Source organism: Primulina tabacum, chromosome 10 (genome assembly GCF_025594145.1).
Source record: "Primulina tabacum isolate GXHZ01 chromosome 10, ASM2559414v2, whole genome shotgun sequence".
Lineage (NCBI taxonomy): Eukaryota > Viridiplantae > Streptophyta > Magnoliopsida > Lamiales > Gesneriaceae > Primulina > Primulina tabacum.
In genome coordinates, this window is record NC_134559.1 from 38,825,788 (window position 1) to 38,843,755 (window position 17,968).

The 17,968-nt window shown below is 43.6% G+C and overlaps 16 non-coding genes and 5 pseudogenes across 16 annotated transcripts; all 21 read right to left on the reverse strand.

Annotated features, from left to right (window-relative positions):
* Nucleotides 1–198: 198 nt before the first annotated feature.
* On the reverse strand, nt 199–316 carry LOC142507083 (5S ribosomal RNA). The gene has a single exon (XR_012805348.1). It is a non-coding gene; the product is annotated as a 5S ribosomal RNA (ribosomal RNA).
* A 681-nt stretch (nt 317–997) lies between these two features.
* On the reverse strand, nt 998–1,116 carry LOC142511194 (5S ribosomal RNA; annotated as a pseudogene).
* A 683-nt stretch (nt 1,117–1,799) lies between these two features.
* On the reverse strand, nt 1,800–1,918 carry LOC142509148 (5S ribosomal RNA). Its single transcript, XR_012807335.1, has one exon. It is a non-coding gene; the product is annotated as a 5S ribosomal RNA (ribosomal RNA).
* A 679-nt stretch (nt 1,919–2,597) lies between these two features.
* LOC142508413 (5S ribosomal RNA) lies at nt 2,598–2,716 on the reverse strand. Its single transcript, XR_012806626.1, has one exon. It is a non-coding gene; the product is annotated as a 5S ribosomal RNA (ribosomal RNA).
* Nucleotides 2,717–4,146: 1,430 nt separating this feature from the next.
* LOC142512207 (5S ribosomal RNA) lies at nt 4,147–4,265 on the reverse strand (annotated as a pseudogene).
* Nucleotides 4,266–5,197: 932 nt separating this feature from the next.
* Nucleotides 5,198–5,316, reverse strand: LOC142510096 (5S ribosomal RNA). The gene has a single exon (XR_012808228.1). It is a non-coding gene; the product is annotated as a 5S ribosomal RNA (ribosomal RNA).
* Nucleotides 5,317–5,999: 683 nt separating this feature from the next.
* LOC142516379 (5S ribosomal RNA) lies at nt 6,000–6,118 on the reverse strand. The gene has a single exon (XR_012812177.1). It is a non-coding gene; the product is annotated as a 5S ribosomal RNA (ribosomal RNA).
* A 684-nt stretch (nt 6,119–6,802) lies between these two features.
* On the reverse strand, nt 6,803–6,921 carry LOC142510169 (5S ribosomal RNA). Its single transcript, XR_012808297.1, has one exon. It is a non-coding gene; the product is annotated as a 5S ribosomal RNA (ribosomal RNA).
* A 683-nt stretch (nt 6,922–7,604) lies between these two features.
* LOC142509549 (5S ribosomal RNA) lies at nt 7,605–7,723 on the reverse strand. The gene has a single exon (XR_012807717.1). It is a non-coding gene; the product is annotated as a 5S ribosomal RNA (ribosomal RNA).
* Nucleotides 7,724–8,403: 680 nt separating this feature from the next.
* On the reverse strand, nt 8,404–8,522 carry LOC142511360 (5S ribosomal RNA; annotated as a pseudogene).
* A 680-nt stretch (nt 8,523–9,202) lies between these two features.
* LOC142509385 (5S ribosomal RNA) lies at nt 9,203–9,321 on the reverse strand. Its single transcript, XR_012807562.1, has one exon. It is a non-coding gene; the product is annotated as a 5S ribosomal RNA (ribosomal RNA).
* Nucleotides 9,322–10,005: 684 nt separating this feature from the next.
* On the reverse strand, nt 10,006–10,124 carry LOC142506498 (5S ribosomal RNA). Its single transcript, XR_012804787.1, has one exon. It is a non-coding gene; the product is annotated as a 5S ribosomal RNA (ribosomal RNA).
* A 1,222-nt stretch (nt 10,125–11,346) lies between these two features.
* Nucleotides 11,347–11,465, reverse strand: LOC142516380 (5S ribosomal RNA). The gene has a single exon (XR_012812178.1). It is a non-coding gene; the product is annotated as a 5S ribosomal RNA (ribosomal RNA).
* A 682-nt stretch (nt 11,466–12,147) lies between these two features.
* Nucleotides 12,148–12,266, reverse strand: LOC142510851 (5S ribosomal RNA; annotated as a pseudogene).
* Nucleotides 12,267–12,947: 681 nt separating this feature from the next.
* On the reverse strand, nt 12,948–13,066 carry LOC142514831 (5S ribosomal RNA). The gene has a single exon (XR_012810708.1). It is a non-coding gene; the product is annotated as a 5S ribosomal RNA (ribosomal RNA).
* Nucleotides 13,067–13,753: 687 nt separating this feature from the next.
* Nucleotides 13,754–13,867, reverse strand: LOC142511152 (5S ribosomal RNA; annotated as a pseudogene).
* A 684-nt stretch (nt 13,868–14,551) lies between these two features.
* LOC142515841 (5S ribosomal RNA) lies at nt 14,552–14,670 on the reverse strand. Its single transcript, XR_012811664.1, has one exon. It is a non-coding gene; the product is annotated as a 5S ribosomal RNA (ribosomal RNA).
* Nucleotides 14,671–15,353: 683 nt separating this feature from the next.
* On the reverse strand, nt 15,354–15,474 carry LOC142516556 (5S ribosomal RNA). The gene has a single exon (XR_012812344.1). It is a non-coding gene; the product is annotated as a 5S ribosomal RNA (ribosomal RNA).
* Nucleotides 15,475–16,157: 683 nt separating this feature from the next.
* On the reverse strand, nt 16,158–16,277 carry LOC142513912 (5S ribosomal RNA). Its single transcript, XR_012809835.1, has one exon. It is a non-coding gene; the product is annotated as a 5S ribosomal RNA (ribosomal RNA).
* A 683-nt stretch (nt 16,278–16,960) lies between these two features.
* Nucleotides 16,961–17,081, reverse strand: LOC142514413 (5S ribosomal RNA). The gene has a single exon (XR_012810307.1). It is a non-coding gene; the product is annotated as a 5S ribosomal RNA (ribosomal RNA).
* Nucleotides 17,082–17,764: 683 nt separating this feature from the next.
* On the reverse strand, nt 17,765–17,885 carry LOC142514414 (5S ribosomal RNA). The gene has a single exon (XR_012810308.1). It is a non-coding gene; the product is annotated as a 5S ribosomal RNA (ribosomal RNA).
* Nucleotides 17,886–17,968: the final 83 nt, after the last annotated feature.

Consider the following 17,968-nt stretch of genomic DNA (forward strand, 5'->3'; position numbering starts at 1 on the left):
GGCTAAAATCTCGCCAGTCCGCAATGAGTCTCGTTCGTTTGCCCGTTTACAATAAAATTACGCTACAATTTTGTCTAAATCGGACAGTGCCCGAGCTACGTTGATTTCACATGTCTTATCTGGTCCAGATCGAGATTCAGATGATTTGATCCGAAAATCGTCTGTCAACAGGTAATCAAAAATAGAAAAACACGAAAAGGGGTGCAACAGAGAACTTCCCAGAGGGTCACCCATTCTAGTACTGCTCTCGCCCTAGCACGCTTAACTTCGGAGTTCTGATGGGATCCGGTGCATTAGTGCTCGTATGATCGCACCCGGCATTGAGTGAGATGTTTATTCTTATATCCCTCGAGTACAAGTGGAGCGGGCGGCGATGGACAACACGCAGCACTGCTCTCGCCCAACAGAACCATGAAGTTAAGGGTTCTGGCACGATTGCAGAGCTAGGATGGGTGACCTCCCTAGGAAATCCTTGTGTCGCGACCGTTTACGTAAATTATGGTTAAAACAGTAGAAATAATTGTTTTTAATGAGTTAACCGTCTCCGGAGTAATCTGCGTCATACCCTTCCGCACAGAACCGGCTCACGACAACAAAAATCGCTAAATGTTCTCAGAAAATAGAAAAAAAATAAGAATAATAAAATAGCGAATGTTTAGCTATTATTATGCTTGAGATACGATAAAATGGAATCGGAATCGAATTTCGGACTTCTAAGCGGATTTCTCGAGGAAACGGAAACTTTACAGAAGTGGAAAATCGCAAATTAGAGGGTCTTAGAGAAGGAATTCGATTAAAATCTCGCCAGCTCATTGCGCAGCAATGTGTCTCGTTCGTTTGCCCGTTTACAATCAAATTAGGCTACAATTTTGTCCAAATCCGGCAGTGCCCGAGCTACATTGATTTTACATGTCTTATCTTGTCTCGATCGAGATTCAGATGATTTGAGCCGAAAATCGTCTGTCAACAATTAATCAAAAATAGAAAAACACGAAAAGAGGTACAATATGAGGACTTCCCAAGGGGTCACCCATCCTAGTACTGCTCTCTCCCAAGCACGCTTAACTTTTGAGTTCTGATGGTATCCGATGCATTAGTGCCGGTATGATCGCACCCGACATTGAGTGGGATGTTTATTTTTATATCCCTCGAGTACGAGTGGAGCGGGCGGCGATGGACAACCCGCGGCACTGCTCTCGCCCAACAGAACCATGAAGTTAAGCGTTCTGGCGCGATTGCAGAGCTAGGATGGGTGACCTCCATGGGAAGTCCTCGTGTCGCGACCGTTTACGTAAATTATGGCTAAAACAGTAGAAATAATTGTTTTTAATGAGTTAACCGTCTCCGGAGTAATCTGCATCATACCCTTCCGCATAGAATCGGCTCACGACAACAAAAATCGCTAAATGTTCCCTAGAAAATAGAAAAAAAATAAGAATAAGAAAATAGCGAATGTAAAGCTATTATTATGCTTGGGATACGATAAAATGGAATCGGAATCGAATTTCGGACTTCTTAAACGGATTTCTCGAGGAAACGGAAGTTTAACAGAAGCGGAAAATCGCAAATTAGAGGGTCTTAGAGAAGCAATTCGGCTAAAATCTCGCCAGCTCATTGCGGAGCAATGAGTCTCGTTCGTTTGGCCGTTTACAAACAAACTATCTTACAATTTTGTCCAAATAAGGCAGTGCCCGAGCTACGTTAATTTCACATGTCTTATCTGGTCCCGATCGAGATTCAGATGATTTGAGCCGAAAATCGTTTGTCAACAAGTAATCAAAAATAGAAAAACACCAAAAGTGGTGCAACACGAGGACTTCCCAGGGGGTCACCCATCCTAGTATTGCTCTCGTCCAAGCACGCTGAACTTCGGAGTTCTGATGGGATCTTGTGCATTAGTGCTGGTATGATCACACCCGACATTGTGTGGGATGTTTATTCTTATATCCCTTGAGTACGTGTGGAGCTGGCGGCGATGGACAACACGCGGGACTGCTCTCGCCCAATCAGAACCATGAAGTTAAGCATTCTGGCGCGATGGCAGAGCAAGGATGGACCTCCTGGGAAGTCCTCGTGTCACGATCGTTTACGTAAATTATGGCTAAAACAATCGAAATAATTGTTTTTAATGAGTTAACCGTCTCCGGAGTAATCTGCGTCATACCCTTCCACACAGAACCGGCTCACGACAACAAAAATCGCTAAATTTTCTCAGAAAATAGAAAAAAAATAAGAATAAGAAAAAAGCGAATGTAAAGCTATTATTATGGCTGAGATACGATAAAATGGAACTGGAATCGAATTTCGGACTTTCTAAGCAGATTTCTCGAGGAAACGAAAGTTTAACAGAAGCGGAAAATCGCAAATTAGAGGGTCTTAAAGAACAAATTCGGCTAAAATCTCGCCAGCTCATTGCGGAGTAATGAGTCTCGTTCGTTTGCCTGTTTACAATCAAATTAGCCTACAATTTTGTCCAAATCCGGCAGTGCCTGAGCCACGTTGATTTCACATGTCTTATCTGGTTCCGATCGAGATTCAGATGATTTGAGCCGAAAATCGTCTGTCAACAAGTTATCAAAAATAGAAAAAAACAAAAAGGGGTGCAACACGATGACTTCCCAGGGGGTCACCCATCCTAGTACTGGTCTCGCCCAAGCATGCTTAACTTCGAAGTTCTAATGGTATCCGGTGCATTAGTGCTGGTATGATCGCACCCGACATTCAGTGGGTTGTTTATTCTTATATCCCTCGAGTACGTGTGTAGCGGGCGACGATAGACAACAAGCGACACTGCTCTCGCCCAATGAGAACCATGAAATGAAGCGTTCTGGCGCAATGGCAGAGCTAGGATGGTTCACCTACCGGGAAGTCCTCGTGTCGCGAGCGTTTACGTAAATTATGGCTAAAACAGACGAAATAATTGTTTTTAATGAGTTTACCGTCTCCGGAGTAATCTGTGTCATACCCTTCCGCACAGATTCGGCTAACGATAACAAAAATCGATAAATGTTTCGAGAAAATAGAAAAAAAATAAGAATAGAAAAATAGCGAATGTAAAGCTATTATTATGCCTGAGATATGATAAAATGGAACCGGAGTCGAATTTCGAACTTCCTAAGAAGATTTTTCGAGGAAACGGAAGCTTAACAGAAGCGGAAAATCGCAAATTAGAGGGTCTTAGAGATGAAATTCGGCTAAAATCTCGCCAGTCCGCAATGAGTCTCGTTCGTTTGCCCGTTTACAATCAAATTAGGCTACAATTTTGTCCAAATCCGGCAGTGCCCAAGCTACGTTGATTTCACATGTTTTATCTTGTCCCGATCGAGATTCAGATGATTTGAGCCGAAAATCGTCTGTCAACAGGTAATCAAAAATAGGAAAACACGAAAAAGGGTGCAACACGAGGACTTCCCAGGGGGTGTTCTGATGGGATCCGGTGCATTAGTGATGGTATGATCGCACCTGACATTGAGTGGGATGTTTATTCTCATATCCTTCGAGTACGAGTGAAGCGGGCGGCGATGGACAACACGCGGCACTGCTCTCGCCCTACAGAACCATGAAGTTAAGCGTTCTGGCGCGATTGCAGAGCTAGGATGAGTGACATCCCTGGGAAGTTCTCGTGTCGCGACCGTTTACGTAAATTATGGCTAAAACAGTAGAAATAATTGTTTTTAATGAGTTAACCGTCTCTGGAGTAATCTGCGTCATACCCTTCCGCTCAAAACCGGCTCATGACAACAAAAATCGCTAAATGTTCCCAGAAAATAGAAAAAAAAATAAGAATAAGAAAATAGCGAATGTAAAGATATTATTATGCTTGGGATACGATAAAATGGAACCGGAATCAAATTTCGGACTTCCTAAGCCGATTTCTCGAGGAAACGGAAGCTGAACAGAAGCGGAAAATCGCAAATAAAGGGTCTTAGAGAAGGAATTTGGCTAAAATCTCGCCACCTCATTGCTGAGTAATTAGTCTCGTTCGTTTGCCCGTTTACAATTAAATTAGCCTACAATATTTTCCAAATCCGGCAGTGCCCGAGCTACGTTGATTTCACATGTCTTGTCTGGTCACGATCGAGATTCAGATGATTTGAGCCGAAAATCGTCTGACAACAAATAATCAAAAATAGAAAAACACGAAAAAGAGTGCAACACAAGGACTTCCCAGGGGGTCACCCATCCTAGTACTGCTCTCGCCCAAGCACGCTTAACTTCGAAGTGCTGAGGGGATGTGGAGCATTAGTGATTGTATGATCGCACCTGACATTGAGTAGGATGTTTATTCTTATATCCCTCGAGTATGTGTGGAGCTGGCGGCGATGGATAACACGCGGCACTGCTCTCGCCCAATCAGAACCATGAAGTTAAGCATTCTGGCGCGATGGCAGAGCTAGGATGGGTGACCTCCATGGGAAGTCCTCGTGTCGCGACCGTTTACGTAAATTATGGATAAAACAGTCGAAATTATTGTTTTTAATGAGTTAACCGTCTCCGGAGTAATCTGCTTCATACTCTTCCGCACAGAACCAGCTCACTACTACAAAAATCGATAAATGTTCCAAAAAAAATAGAAAAAATTAAGAAGAATAAAATAGCGAATGTAAAGCTATAATTATGCCTCGTATACGATAAAATGGAACCGGAATCGAATTTCGAACTTCCTAAGCGGATTTCTCGAGAAAACGAAAGCTTAACAGAAGCGTAAAATTTCGCCAGCTCATTGCGGAGCAATGGGTCTCGTTGTTTTGCCCATTTACAATAAAATTAGCCCAGAACCGGCTCACGACAACAAAAATCGTTAAATGTTCCCAGAAAATAGAAAAAAAATAAGAATAAGAAAATAGCGAATGTAAAGCTATTATTATGCCTTGGATACGATAAAATGGAGCCGTAATCGAATTTTGGACTTCCTAAGCGGATTTCTCGAGGAAACGGAAGCTTAAAAGAATCGGAAAATCGCAAATTAGAGGGTCTTAGAGAAGTAATTTGGCTAAAATCTCGCCAGCTCATTGCGATGTAATGAGTCTCGTTCGTTTGCCCGTTTACAATCAAATTAGGATACAATTTTGTCGAAATTCGGCAGCGCCCGAGCTACGTTGATTTCACATGTCTTATCTGGTCCCGATCGAGATTTAGATTATTTGAGCCGAAAATCGTCTGTTAACAAGTAATCAAAAATAGAAAAACAAGAAAAGGGGTGCAACACGAGGACAGCCCAGGGGGTCACTCATCCTAGTACTGCTCTCGCCCAAGCACATATAACTTCGGAGTTCTGATGGGATCCGGTGCATTAGTGCTGGTAAGATCGCACCCGACATTGAGTGGGATGTTTATTCTTATATCCCTCGAGTACGTGTGGAGCGGGTGGCGATGGACAACACGCGGCACTGCTCTCGCCCAATCAAAACTATGAAGTTAAGCGTTTTGGCGCGATGGCCGAGCTAGGTTGGGTGACCTCCCTGGGAAGTCCTCGTGTCACGACCGTTTACGTAAATTATGGATAAAACAGTCGAAAATAATTTTTTTTAATGAGTTAACCGTCTCCGGAGTAATCTGCGTCATACCATTCAACACAGAACCGGCTCACGACAAAAAAAATTGCTAAATGTTACCAAAAAATAGAAAAAAATAAGAAGAAGAAAATAGCGAATGTAAAGCTATTATTATGCCTGGGATACGATAAAATGGAACCGGAATCGAATTTCGAACTTCCTAAGCGTATTTCTCGAGGAAACAGAAGCTTAACAGAAGCGGAAAATCGCAAATTAGAGGGTCTTAGAGAAGGAATTCGGCTAAAATCTCGCCAGCTCATTGCAGAGTAATGAGTCTCATTCGTTTGTCCGTTTACAATCAAATTCGGCTACAATTTTGTCAAAATCCGGCAGTGCCCGAGATAAGTTGATTTCACATGTCTTATCTGGTCCTGATCGAGATTCAGATGATTTGAGCCAAAAATCGTCTGTCAACAATTAATCAAAAATAGAAAAACACGAAAAGAGGTGCAACACGAGGAATTCCAAGGGGCTCACCCATCCTGGTACTGCACTCGCCCAAGCACACTTAACTTCGGAGTTCTGATGGGATCCGGTGCATTAGTGCTGGTATGATCGCACCCGACCTTGAGTGGGATGTTTATTCTTTTATCCCTCGTGTACGTTTGGAGCAGGCGGCGATTGACAACACGCGGCACTACTCTATCCCAATCAGAACCATGAAGTTAATCATTCTGGCGCGATGGCAGAGATAGGATGGGTGACCTCCCTAGGAAGTCCTCGTGTCTAGACGGTTTACGTAAATTATGGCTAAAACAGCCGAAATAATTGTTTCAAATGAGTTAACCATCTCCGGAGTAATCGGCGTCATACCCTTCCGCGCAGAACCGGCTCACGACAACAAAAATCGCTAAATGCTCCCAAAAAATAAAAAAAAAAAATAAGAATAAGAAAATAGCGAATGTAAAGCTATTATTATGCCTGTGATACGATAAAATGGAACCTGAATCGAATTTCGGACTTCCTAAGCGGATTTCTCGAGAAACAGAAGCTTAACAGAAGCGGAAAATCGCAAATTAGAGGGTCTTAGAGAAGGAATTCGGCTAAAATCTCGCCAGCTCATTGCGGAGTAATGAGTCTCGTTCGTTTTCCCGTTTACAATCAAATTAGGCTACAATTTTGTCCAAATCCGGCAGTGCCTGAGCTACTTTGATTTCACATGTCTTATTTGGTCCCGATCGAGATTCAGATGATTTGAGCCGAAAATCGTCTGTCAACATTTAATCAAAAATAGAAAAACACAAAAAGGGGTGCAACACGAGGAAATCCCAAGAGGTCACACAGCCTAGTACAGCTCTCGTCCAAGCACGCTTAACTTCGGAGTTCTGAGGGGATCCGGTGCATTAATGCTGGTATGATCGCACCTGACATTGAGTGGGATGTTTATTCTTATATCCCTCGAGTATGTGTGGAGCGGGCGGCGATGGACAACACGCGGCACTGCTCTCGCCCAATCAGAACCATGAAGTTAAGCGTTCTGGCGCGATGGCAGAGCTAGGATGGGTGACCTCCCTAGGAAGTCCTCCTGTCGCGACCGTTTACGTAAATTATGGCTAAAACAGTCGAAATAATTGTTTTTAATGAGTTAACCATCTCCGGAGTAATCTGCATCATACCCTTCCGCACAGAACCGGCTCACGACAACAAAAATCGCTAAATGTTCCTAGAAAATAGAAAAAAAATAAGAATAAGAAAATAGCGAATGTAAAGTTATTATTATGCCTGGGATACGATAAAATGGAACCGGAATCAAATTTTGGACTTCCTAAGCGGATTTCTCGAGGAGACGGAAGCTTAACAGAAGCGGAAAATCGCAAATTAGAGGGTCTTAGAGAAGGAATTCGGCTAAAATCTCGCCAGCTCATTGCGAAGTAATGAGTCTCGTTCGTTTGCCCGTTTACAATCAAATTAGGCTACAATTTTGTTCAAATCCGGCAGTGCCTGAGCTACTTTGATTTCACATGTCTTATCTGGTCACGATCGAAATTCAAATGATTTGAGCCGAAAATCGTCTGTCAACAACTAATTAAAAATAGAAAAACAAGAAAAGGGATACAACACGAGGAATTCCCAAGGGGTCACCCATCCTAGTATAGCTCTCGTCCAAGAACGCTTAACTTCGGAGTTCTGAGGGGATCCGGTGCATTAATCCTGGTATGATCGCACCTGACATTGAGTGGGATGTTTATTTTTATATCCCTCGAGTATGTGTGGAGCGGGCGGCGATGGACAACACGCGGCACTGCTCTCGCCCAATCAGAACCATGAAGTTAAGCGTTCTGGCGCGATGGCAGAGCTAGGATGGGTGACCTCCCTGGGTAGTCCTCTTGTCGCGACCGTTTACGTAAATTATGGCTAAAACAGTCGAAATAATTGTTTTTAATGAGTTAACCTTCTCCGGAGTAATCTGCGTCATACCCTTCACTACAGAACCGGCTCACGACAACAAAAATCGCTAAATGTTCCTAGAAAATAGAAAAAAAAATAAGAATAAGAAAATAGCAAATGTAAAGCTATTATTATGCCTGGGATACGATAAATGGAACCGGAATCGAATTTTGGACTTCCTAAGTGGATTCTCGAGGAAACGGAAGCTTAACAGAAGCGGAAAATCGCAAATTAGAGGGTCTTAGAGAAGGAATTCGGCTAAAATCCTCCATCTCATTGCGGAGTAATGAGTCTCGTTCGTTTGCCCGTTTACAATCAAATTAGCCTACAATTTGTCCAAATCCGACAGTGCCCGAGCTACGTTGATTTCACATGTCTTATCTGGTCCCGATCGAGATTTAGATGATTTGAGCCGAAAATCGCCTGTCAACAAGTAATCAAAAATAGAAAAACACGAAAAGGGGAACAATACGATGACTTCCCACGGGGTCACCCATCCTAGTACTGCTCTCGCCCAAGTACGCTTACATTCGAAGTTCTGATGGGATCCGGTGCATTAGTGCTAGTATGATCGCACCCGACATTGAGTGGATTTTTAATCTTATATCTTTCGAGTACGTGTGGAGCGGGAGACGATGGACAACACGCGGCACTGCTCTCGCCAAATCAAAACCATGAAGTTAAGCGTTCTGGCGCGATGGCCGAGCTAGGATGGGTGACCTTTCTGGAAGTCCTTGTGTCGCGACCGTTTACGTAAATTATGGGTAAAACAGTCGAAATAATTGTTTTTAATGAGTTAACCATCTCCGGAGTAATCTGCGTCACACCCTTCCGCACAAAACCGGCTCACGGCAATATAAATCGCTAAATGTTCCAAGAAAATAGAAAAAAATAAGTAGAAGAAAAAAGCGAATGTAAAGCTATTATAATGCTTAAGATATGATAAAATGGAACAGGAATCGAATTTCGAACTTCCTAAGCGGATTTCTCGATGAAACGGAAGCTTAACAGAAGCGGAAAATCGCAAATTAGAGTGTCTTAGAGAAGGAATTCGGCTAAAATCTCGCCAGCTCATTGCGGAGTAATGAGTCTCGTTCGTTTTCCCGTTTACAATCAAACTAGGCTACAATTTTGTCCAAATCCGGTAGTGCCCGAGCTACGTTGATTTCACATGTCTTATCTGGTCACGATCGAGATTCAGAGGATTTGATCCGAAAATCGTCTATACACAAGTAATCAGAAATAGAAAAACACGAAAAGGGGTGCATCATGAAGACTTACCAGGGGGTCAGCCATCCTAGTACTGCTCTCGCCCAAGCACGCTTAACTTCGGAGTTCTGATGGGATCCGATGCATTAGTGCTGGTATGATCGCACCCGACATTGAGTGGGATTTTTATTCTTATATCTCTCGAATACGTGTGGAGTGGGCGACGATGGACAACACGCGGCACTGCTCTCGCCCAATCAGAACCATGAAGTTAAGCGTTTTAGCGCGATGGTAGAGCTAGAATGGGTGACCTTTCTGGGAAGTCCTCGTGTCACGACCATTTACGTAAATTATGGCTAAAACAGTCGAAATAATTGTTTTTAATGAGTTAACCGTCTCCGGAGTAATCTGCGTCATACCCTTCCGCACAGAATCGGCTCACGGCAACAAAAATCGCTAAATGTTCCGAGAAAATAGAAAAAAAAATAAGAAGAAGAAAATAGCGAATGTTAAGCTGTAATTATAACTGAGATACAATAAAATGGAACAGGAATCTAATTTCGAACTTCCTAAGCGGATTTCTTGAGGAAACGGAAGCTTAAAAGAAGCGAAAAATCGCAAATTAGAGAGTCTTAGAGAAGGAATTCGGCTAAAATCTCGCGAGCTCATTGCAGAGTAATGAGTCTCATTCGTTTGTCCGTTTACAATCAAATTCGGCTACAATTTTGTCAAAATCCGGCAGTGCCCGAGATAAGTTGATTTCACATGTCTTATCTGGTCCCGATCGAGATTCAGATGATTTGAGCCGAAAATCGTATGTCAACAATTAATCAAAAATAGAAAAACACGAAAAGGGATACAACAAGTGGACTTCACAGGGGGTCACCCATCCTAGTACTGCTCTCGCCCAAGCACGCTTAACTTCGGAGTTCTGATGGGATCCGGTGCATTATTGCAGGTATGATCGCACCCGAAATTGAGTGGGATTTTTATTCTTATATCTCTCGAGTACGTGTGAAGCGGGCGACGATTAACAACACGCGACACTGCTCTCGCCAAATCAGAACCATGAAGTTAAGCGTTCTGGCGCGATGGCAGAGCTAGGATGGGTGACCTCCATGGGAAGTCCTCGTGTCGCGACCGTTTACGTAATTTATAGCTAAAGCAGTCGAAATAATTGTTTTTAATGAGTTAACCGACTCGGAGTAATCTGCGTCATACTCTTTTCCGCACAGAACCGGCTCACGACAACAAAAATCGCTAAATGTTCTTAAAATTATAAAAAAAATAAGAAGAAGAAAATAGCGAATGTAAAGCTATTAACAGAAGCGGAAAATCGCAAATTAGAGGGTCTTAGAGAAGGAATTCGGCTAAAATCTCGCCAGCTCATTGCGTAGCATTTAGTCTCAGTCATTTGCTTGTTTACCCATCCTAGTACTGCTCTTGCCCAAGCACGCTTAACTTCGGAGTTCTGATTGGATCCGGTGCATTAGTGCAGGTATGATCGCACCCAACATTGAGTGGGATGTTTATTCTTATATCTCTCTAGTACGTGTGGAGCGGGCGACGATGGACAACACGCGGCACTGCACTCGCCCAATCAGAACTATGAAGTTAAGCGTTCTGGCGCGATGGCCGAGCTAGGATGGGTGACCTTCCTGGGAAGTCATTGTGTCCCGACCGTTTACGTAAATTATGGCTAAAACAGTCGAAATAATTGTTTTAATGAGTTAACCGTCTCCGGAGTAATCTGCGTCATACCCTTCCACACAGAACCGGCTCACAGCAACAAAAATCGCTAAATGTTCCCAGAAAGTAGAAAAAAAATAAGAAGAAGAAAATAGCGAATGTAAAGCTATTATTATGCCTGGGATACGATAAAATGGAACCGGAATCGAATTTCGAACTTCCTAAGCGTATTTCTCGAGGAAACAGAAGCTTAACAGAAGCGGAAAATCGCAAATTAGAGGGTCTTAGAGAAGGAATTCGGCTAAAATCTCGCCAGCTCATTGCAGAGTAATGAGTCTCATTCGTTTGTCCGTTTACAATCAAATTCGGCTACAATTTTGTCAAAATCCGGCAGTGCCCGAGATAAGTTGATTTCACATGTCTTATCTGGTCCTGATCGAGATTCAGATGATTTGAGCCAAAAATCGTCTGTCAACAATTAATCAAAAATAGAAAAACACGAAAAGAGGTGCAACACGAGGAATTCCAAGGGGCTCACCCATCCTGGTACTGCACTCGCCCAAGCACACTTAACTTCGGAGTTCTGATGGGATCCGGTGCATTAGTGCTGGTATGATCGCACCCGATATTGAGTGGGAAGTTTATTCTTATATCTCTCGAGTACGTGTGGAGCGGGCGACGATGGACAACACGCGGCACTGCTCTCGCTCAATAAGAACCATGAAGTTAAGCGTTCTGGCGCGATGGCAGAGCTAGGATGGGTCACCTTCCTGGGAAGTCCTCGTGTCGCCACCGTTTACGTAAATTAGGGCTAAAACTGTCGAAATAATTGTTTTTAATGAGTTAACCATCTCCGGAGTAATCTTTGTCACACCCTTCCGCACAGAACCGGCTCGCGGCAATATAAATCGCTAAATGTTCCCAGAAAATAGAAAAAAATAAAAAGAAGAAAATAGCGAATGTAAAGCTATTATTATGCCTAAGATACGATTAAATGGAACAAGAATCGAATTTCGAACTTCCTAAGAGGATTTCTCGATAAAACGAAAGCTTAACAGAAGCGGAAAATCGCAAATTAGAGGGTCTTAGAGAAGGAATTGGGCTAAAATCTCGCCAGCTCATTGCGGAGTAATGAGTCTCGTTCGTTTGCCCGTTTACAATCAAACTAGGCTACAATTTTGTCCAAAACCGGTAGGGCCCGAGCTACGTTGATTTCACATGTCTTATATGGTTTCGATCGAGATTCAGATGATTTGAGCCGAATATCGTCTGTCAACAAGTAATCAAAAATAGAAAAACAAGAAAAGGGGTGCATCACGAGGACTTAGCAGGGGGTCACCCATCCTAGTACTGCTCTCGCCCAAGCACGCTTAACTTTGGAGTTCTAATGGGATCCGGTGCATTAGTGTTGTTATTATCGCACCCGACATTGAGTGGGATTTTTATTCTTATATCCCTCGAGTACGTGTGGAGCGGGCGGCGATAGACAACACGCGGCATTGCTCTCGCCCAATAAAAACCATGAAGTTAGCGTTCTGGCCCGATGGCAGAGTTAGGATGGGTGACCTCCCTGGGAAGTCCTCGTGTCGCGACCGTTTACGTAAATTATGGCTAAAACAGTCGAAATAATTGTTTTAATGAGTTAACCGTCTCCGGAGTAATCTGCGTCATACCCTTCCGCACAGAACCGGCTCACAACAATAAAAATCGCTAAATGTTCCCAGAAAATAGAAAAAAAATAAGAAGAAGAAAATAGCGAATATAAAGCTATTATTATGTCTGAGATACGATAAAATGGAACAAGAATCGAATTTAGAACTTCCTAAGCGGATTTCTCGAGGAAACAGAAGCTTAACAGAAGCGGAAAATCGCAAATTAGAGGGTCTTAGAGAAGGAATTCGGCTAAAATCTCGCCAGCTTATTGCGTAGTAATGAGTCTCGTCCGTTTGCCCATTTATAATCAAATTAGCCTACAATTTTGTCCAAATCCGGCAGTGCCCGAGCTACTTTCATTTCACATGTCTTATCTGGTCTCGATCGAGATTCAGATGATTTGAGCCGAAAATCGTCTGTCAACAAGTAATCAAAAATAGAAAAACACGAAAAGGGGTGCAACACGAGGACTTCCCAGGGGGTCACCCATCCTAGTACTGCTCTCGCCCAAGCACGCTTAACTTCGAAGTTCTGATGGGATCCGGTGCATTATTGCTGGTATGATCGCACCGGACATTGAGTGGGATGTTTATTCTTATATCCCTCGAGTACGTTTGGAGCGGGCGGCGATGGACAACACGCGGCACTGCTCTCGCCCAATCATAACCATGAAGTTAAGCGTCCTGGCGCGATGGCAGAGCGAGGATGGGTGACCACCCTGGGAAGACCTCGTGTCGCGACCGTTTACGTAAATTATGGATAAAACAGTCGAAATAATTGTTTTTAATGAGTTAACCGTCTCCGGAGTAATCTGCGTCATACCCTTCCGCACAGAACAGGCTCACGACAACAAAAACCGATAAATGTTCCCAGAAAATAGAAAAAAAAATAAGAAGAAGGAAATAACGAATGTAAAGCTATTATTATTCTTGGGATACGATAAAATGGAACCAGAATCGAATTTCGAACTTCCTAAGCGGATTTATCGAGGAAACGAAAGCTTAACAGAAGCGGTAAATCGCAAATTAAAGGGTCTTAGATTAGGAATTCGGCTAAAATCTCGTCAGCTCATTGCGTAGTAATGATTCTCGTCCGTTTGCCCGTTTACAATCAAATTAGCCTACAATTTTGTCCAAATCCGGCATTGCCCGAGCTACTTTCATTTCACATGTCTTATTTGTTCCCGATCGAGATTCAGATGATTTGAGCCGAAAATCGTCTGTCAACAAGTAATCAAAAATAAAAAAAAAACACGAAAAAGGGTGCAACACGAGGACTTCCCAGGGGGTCACCCATCCTTGTATTGCTCTCGCCCATCTTAACTTCGGAGTTCTGATGGGATCCGGTGCATTAGTGCTGGTATGATCGCACCCGACATTGAGTGGGATGTTTATTCTTATATCCCTCGAGTACGTGTGGAGCGGGCGGCGATGGAAAACACGCGGCACTGCTCTCGCCCAATCATAACCATAAATTTAAGCGTTCTGGCGCGATGGCAGAGCTAGGATGGGTGACCTCCCTGGGAAGACCTCGTGTCGCGACCGTTTACGTAAATTATGAATAAAACAGTCGAAATAATTGTTTTTCATGAGTTAACCGTCTCCGGAGTAATCTGCGTCATACCCTTCCGCACAGAACCGGCTCACGACAACAAAAATCGATAAATGTTCCCAGAAAATAGAAAAAAAAATAAGAAGAAGGAAATAACGAATGTAAAGCTATTATTATTCTTGGGATAAGATAAAATGGAACCAGAATTGAATTTCGAACTTCGTAAGCGGATTTCTCGAGGAAACGAAAGCTTAACAGAAGCGGTAAATCGCAAATTAGAGGGTCTTAGAGAAGGAATTCGGCTAAAATCTCGTCAGCTCATTGCGGAGTAATGAGTCTCGTCCGTTTGCCCGTTTACAATCAAATTAGCCTACAATTTTGTCCAAATCCGGCAGTGCCCGAGCTACTTTCATTTCACATGTCTTATCTGGTCCCGATCGAGATTCAGATGATTTGAGCCGAAAATCGTCTGTCAACAAGTAATCAAAAATAGAAAAACACGAAAAAGGGTGCAACACGAGGACTTCCCAGGGGGTCACCCATCCTAGTACTGCTCTCGCCCAAGCACGCTTAACTTCGGAGTTCTGATGGGATCCGGTGCATTAGTGCTGGTATGATCGCACCCGACATTGAGTGGGATGTTTATTCTTATATCCCTCGAGTACGTGTGGAGCGGGCGGCGATGGACAACATGCGGCACTACTCTCGCCCAATCATAACCATGAAGTTAAGCGTCCTGGCGCGATGGCAGAGCTAGGATGGGTGACCACCCTGGGAAGACCTCGTGTCGCGACCGTTTACGTAAATTATGGATAAAACAGTCGAAATAATTGTTTTTAATGAGTTAACCGTCTCCGGAGTAATCTGCGTCATACCCTTCCGCACAGAACCGGCTCACGACAACAAAAACCGATAAATGTTCCCAGAAAATAGAAAAAAAATAAGAAGAAGGAAATAACGAATGTAAAGCTATTATTATGCCTAGGATACGATAAAATGGAACCGGAATCGAATTTCGAACTTCCTAAGCGGATTTCTCGAGGAAACGAAAGCTTAACAGAAGCGGTAAATCGCAAATTAGAGGGTCTTAGAGAAGGAATTCGGCTAAAATCTCGTCAGCTCATTGCGTAGTAATGAGTCTCGTCCGTTTGCCCGTTTACAATCAAATTAGCCTACAATTTTGTCCAAATCCGGCAGTGCCCGAGCTACTTTCATTTAACATGTCTTATCTGGTCCCGATCGAGATTCAGATGATTTGAGCCGAAAATCGTCTGTCAACAAGTAATCAAAAATAGAAAAACACGAAAAGGGGTGCAACAAGAGGACTTCCCAGGGGGTCACCCATCCTAGTACTGCGCTTTCGCCCAAGCACGCTTAACTTCGGAGTTCTGATGGGATCCGGTGCATTAGTGCTGGTATGATCGCACCCGACATTGAGTGGGATGTTTATTCTTATATCCCTCGAGTACGTGTGGAGCGGGCGGCGATGGACAACACGCGGCACTGCTCTCGCCCAATCATAACCATGAAGTTAAGCGTTCTGGCGCGATGGCAGAGCTAGGATGGGTGACCTCCCTGGGAAGACCTCGTATCGCGACCGTTTACGTAAATTATGGATAAAACAGTCGAAATAATTGTTTTTAATGAGTTAACCGTCTCCGGAGTAATCTGCGTCATACCCTTCCGCACAGAACCGGCTCACGACAACAAAAATCGATAAATGTTCCCAGAAAATAGAAAAAAAATAAGAAGAAGGAAATAACGAATGTAAAGCTATTATTATGCCTCGGATACGATAAAATGGAACCGGAATCGAATTTCGAACTTCCTAAGCGGATTTCTCGAGGAAACGAAAGCTTAACAGAAGCGGTAAATCGCAAATTAGAGGGTCTTAGAGAAGGAATTCGGCTAAAATCTCGTCAGCTCATTGCGTAGTAATGAGTCTCGTCCGTTTGCCCGTTTACAATCAAATTAGCCTACAATTTTGTCCAAATCCGGCAGTGCCCGAGCTACTTTCATTTAACATGTCTTATCTGGTCCCGATCGAGATTCAGATGATTTGAGCCGAAAATCGTCTGTCAACAAGTAATCAAAAATAGAAAAACACGAAAAGGGGTGCAACACGAGGACTTCCCAGGGGGTCACCCATCCTAGTACTGCGCTTCGCCCAAGCACGCTTAACTTCGGAGTTCTGATGGGATCCGGTGCATTAGTGCTGGTATGATCGCACCCGACATTGAGTGGGATGTTTATTCTTATATCCCTCGAGTACGTGTGGAGCGGGCGGCGATGGACAACACGCGGCACTGCTCTCGCCCAATCATAACCATGAAGTTAAGCGTTCTGGCGCGATGGCAGAGCTAGGATGGGTGACCTCCCTGGGAAGACCTCGTATCGCGACCGTTTACGTAAATTATGGATAAAACAGTCGAAATAATTGTTTTTAATGAGTTAACCGTCTCCGGAGTAATCTGCGTCATACCCTTCCGCACAGAACCGGCTCACGACAACAAAAATCGATAAATGTTCCCAGAAAATAGAAAAAAAATAAGAAGAAGGAAATAACGAATGTAAAGCTATTATTATGCCTCGGATACGATAAAATGGAACCGGAATCGAATTTCGAACTTCCTAAGCGGATTTCTCGAGGAAACGAAAGCTTAACAGAAGCGGTAAATCGCAAATTAGAGGGTCTTAGAGAAGGAATTCGGCTAAAATCTCGTCAGCTCATTGCGTAGTAATGAGTCTCGTCCGTTTGCCCGTTTACAATCAAATTAGCCTACAATTTTGTCCAAATCCGGCAGTGCCCGAGCTACTTTCATTTCACATGTCTTATCTGGTCCCGATCGAGATTCAGATGATTTGAGCCGAAAATCGTCTGTCAACAAGTAATCAAAAATAGAAAAACACGAAAAGGGGTGCAACACGAGGACTTCCCAGGGGGTCACCCATCCTAGTACTGCGCTTTCGCCCAAGCACGCTTAACTTCGGAGTTCTGATGGGATCCGGTGCATTAGTGCTGGTATGATCGCACCCGACATTGAGTGGGATGTTTATTCTTATATCCCTCGAGTACGTGTGGAGCGGGCGGCGATGGACAACACGCGGCACTGCTCTCGCCCAATCATAACCATGAAGTTAAGCGTTCTGGCGCGATGGCAGAGCTAGGATGGGTGACCTCCCTGGGAAGACCTCGTGTCGCGACCGTTTACGTAAATTATGGATAAAACAGTCGAAATAATTGTTTTTAATGAGTTAACCGTCTCCGGAGTAATCTGCGTCATACCCTTCCGCACAGAACCGGCTCACGACAACAAAAATCGATAAATGTTCCCAGAAAATAGAAAAAAAATAAGAAGAAGGAAATAACGAATGTAAAGCTATTATTATGCCTGGGATACGATAAAATGGAACCGGAATCGAATTTCGAACTTCCTAAGCGGATTTCTCGAGGAAACGAAAGCTTAACAGAAGCGGTAAATCGCAAATTAGAGGGTCTTAGAGAAGGAATTCGGCTAAAATCTCGTCAGCTCATTGCGTAGTAATGAGTCTCGTCCGTTTGCCCGTTTACAATCAAATTAGCCTACAATTTTGTCCAAATCCGGCAGTGCCCGAGCTACTTTCATTTCACATGTCTTATCTGGTCCCGATCGAGATTCAGATGATTTGAGCCGAAAATCGTCTGTCAACAAGTAATCAAAAATAGAAAAACACGAAAAGGGGTGCAACACGAGGACTTCCCAGGGGGTCACCCATCCTAGTACTGCGCTTTCGCCCAAGCACGCTTAACTTCGGAGTTCTGATGGGATCCGGTGCATTAGTGCTGGTATGATCGCACCCGACATTGAGTGGGATGTTTATTCTTATATCCCTCGAGTACGTGTGGAGCGGGCGGCGATGGACAACACGCGGCACTGCTCTCG